This window comes from Curcuma longa, chromosome 9, assembly GCF_044706935.1.
Source record: "Curcuma longa cultivar G26 ecotype Majalengka, Jawa Barat chromosome 9, ITB_CL_G26_1.1, whole genome shotgun sequence".
Classification (NCBI taxonomy): Eukaryota; Viridiplantae; Streptophyta; class Magnoliopsida; order Zingiberales; family Zingiberaceae; genus Curcuma; species Curcuma longa.
Window position 1 is genome coordinate 3,108,654 of NC_133869.1, and position 3,608 is coordinate 3,112,261.

A 3,608-nucleotide genomic window follows, 5' to 3' on the forward strand; every position below is an offset into this window, starting at 1 on the left:
TGTATTATTGAATGCTCTTAAATCAGTAAATAGAGGAAAAATACAAGAATCAAAAAGGAGATAAATATATAATGAACAAAATACATTATTCAAAATTTTAAATATACCATTGATTATTATGTCATTCATCCATGCACCGATGTTGTTGAAGAAGACGAGTCCATTATAATTTTTGCTAATAATTCTGAAAAAAAACATAAGTTAAATAAATAAATTATGAATAAAAATCTAATTGTATTTTTCTTAAAAAAGAAAAACTTATCGCTTTCAATTTTTTCTACATCTTCTAAAATTTCTTCAATGTCGAGTGGTTTCAAACTTAACCGAAGCCAATCTTGAATACAAATAAGACATTCTACCACCTTAGGAGTCAATGAACTCCTAAAACAATCAAGTACCCGATCACCAGTACTAATGTGGCTTTTGAAGCAACTGTTGATATTGGAAGAGCCAAAAACACATCATCAGAATTTGAGCAAGTATAGTAAATCTGTGACAATTTTGCTTCCACCATCCCAAAATGTCAAAAGTATCGCAATACTCTTCAACTATTTCATTAAGATACTTGTCTAATTCTGACATATTGCCATCACCAAAAATTTGTGCCTTTTGTTTCTTATTCTTCGCAAAGATTGATTGTCTTTTCAAATCCATTTGACTCATATTTTTTGAAACATTGTCTTTGTCAATTGATTCTGAAATAGATGGAACACTTGAAGTATTGCATTAAGGCTCCATTTTTTCCTTATAATTCTTGTACAAAGCAAATAAAGCGTCTTTTATTATCTTTCCTACTCTAGTACCCTTCTTATCTCTCATATAATTCAATCAACATAAATTCCACAAAATCCAATTTATGCCTTGGATCAATCACCACTGCAATATAAAGCAACTTATTCATCTTCTCAGGATCTCCCCAATACTTGTCAAATTTATTTTTCATTTTAATTCCCATTGAATACACATCAATATCATCACTTTCTTGTCAATCCTTCAATATGGTATGAATAGAACTAATCTCATGTGCAAAAGTATTAGATGTGACATATAAAGATCCTGAAATTTTAATGTTAGCTCATAAAAAACTTACAGTAAAGATGCAAAAAGTCTAATATTATTCCAATTTGCACTTGTTGGCTTCCCATCAAAAGTCTTCAACTCTTTTTTAGGTTTACCATCTGATTCAAGTATCATCTCTCCATTTTCATTCAAAACAATATGTCAATCTGTATATTGAAGATCTAATTTGAAACATGGATCTTGTTCATCAAACCTATCAAAAGCTCTTTCAAATTTTTGAGATGTATTCAACATCAAGAATGTTGAATTCCATCTGGTTGGTACATCTAAAACATAATGAGTTCTTGCTTTCAATTTTTTCAATCTCTACACATTCTTTGAACTTGCTTAATCTAGAGGGAGATTGCTTAACATATTTAATCGCATTCCTAACCCTCATCACAGATTGATTTATATCTTTTAAGCCATCAGCAACAATCAAATTGATTATATGAGCTACACATCTCTTGAACACTCCCATCTCCCCCACACAACTCATGCTCAATATTCTCTCCACCTTTTTGTGCTAGATATAGTAAGTAATTCCACGGTCCCTGTGGATTCGATCTTTTTATTACTTGACGACATTCCGTATACTTGCGGAACGCTATCAGTTGTAGACTTGAGGAGAGACTCGAGTCTCGGGAGAAAAGAAAGAAGAGGCGGTGGCTGTAGACTGAAGTTTGACTCGAGTCTCGGTGGCTGTAGAATGAGGTTTTAGGTTTAGGGTAAGTCGGCGGCGACTAGCGAGCACAGGCGGGATTGAGCGACCGGCGGGAGAGGGGATCAGGCGAGTGGGAGTGTGGGACACGAAAAGACAGAAGAGGCCAAGACCGGGACATGAATCGCGCGAGGTCACGAGGAGAATCGCGACTCGCGACGGCGCTGAGGAGCGAGAATGAGGGGAAGAACCGAAGAGGAAAGTTGGAGAGTCGCGGCGGCGTAACGAAGCTGCGGTCTGTGGAGGAGAGTCGCGGCGGCGAACTCGCGACAGTGAGGGAATCGCGATGAGAGGCAAGGTCTGCCGTCTGCGGATTGTGGGAGTGGGAGGGAATCGCGAGTGAGGCGAAACTGCGAAAGCCGAGTAGGGTTTTTTTTACTGCGGGTTCGGTTCGGACTTGTGCGGTTGTGTGCCGTATTTTATTCGATTTATTCAGGTAAACTGAGTAAGAATTTTAAAAACTGAACCCGAACCGATTAAACCAAAAAACCTGATTTTTTTATTAAATAAAATTGAAATTCTGAAAAAACTGAACCGAATTAAAAATTTGGTTCGGTTTGATCGGTTTATTTGGTTTAACCGAAGTTTTGCTCAGCCCTACCCTTTAGATATATTTTTTTAGACAACAGTCAAAAGACGTCATTTATTTTATTGAATCATAAAAAATGTCATATGTTGTTTTTTCTATCAAAAGGGTGCCTCACCCCTTGTACATTTATCCTTTTATCCCCAATCCACTGTTCAACCGAGCTTGGTTAATTTGTACACCGATTCACATTGAAACCCTAAATTGATTAGGCGGGCAGGGCGGGGGAAAAAATCAATACGTTTAGTATTTTGTGCTTCTCGAAAAATCAAACATTTCGAACCCTCCTCCTTTGAAATCCCTCGTTCGCTCTTCACCGTCTTTGTCGATCAACTTCACCACACCATCTGTCAGCCACCTCCTAAGCTTCCTCTCCATCATATGTATTTCAGGTTTAGGGTTTAGTTGGACTTTTCTCTTCATATGTATTTAGGGTTTAGATTTTAGTATCAATTCAAAACTCATTCAAGTGCCTAAACATCTTCCTCCTCTGTAGTAGACATCCAACTATCATTTTGTAGCAAATACAATGTTGTAGAAGCTATGAAATCATAATTGCTACAACGTTCTAGTTTGTGATCTAAGCATGTTGCAATAGCTATAAAATTGTAGCTGCTACAACGTTCTGGTCTATAGTCTAAGAATATTGTAGCAGCTACAAAATCATAGATGTTACAACATTCTGGTCTTAGTACATTGTAGTAGCTATGAAATCGTAGCTGCTATAACATTCTAGTCTAAGTGAGGTGCAGCAGCTACGATTTTATAACTGCTACAACATGCTATCCTAAGAAAAGCTAATTGATATATCATTTTATTGTTCAAAACTAACATTGTAATATATCACTAAGATATTAAGTTATTTATTTATAGAATTAAATGACGTCTAGTGCTTTAACCTCTCACAGAAGCTCTACTTCTCCATCGTAAGAAAATATAATGAAAAAAATAACATCCTCCAGTTTAAGTCCTTCGTATCATCAATACAACCAAATGACCAACATATAGAGTTGATAAGTAGAAGCCTATTTGCCTAGGTCTTAGACATATAATAATACAAACATCAGATATATTTGACAATGGGACTATCAAATTATTATTTCATCTTTCAAAATCAGAAGATTAGATTTAAAAAAAAAGATGTTTCATTGATTCTAGGACTCCAGACCGTTGCGATGAAGTTCCTTTGCATTACCTTCAACATTCATATATCAAGATTGTTCAAAGAAGGAACTAGAGAAC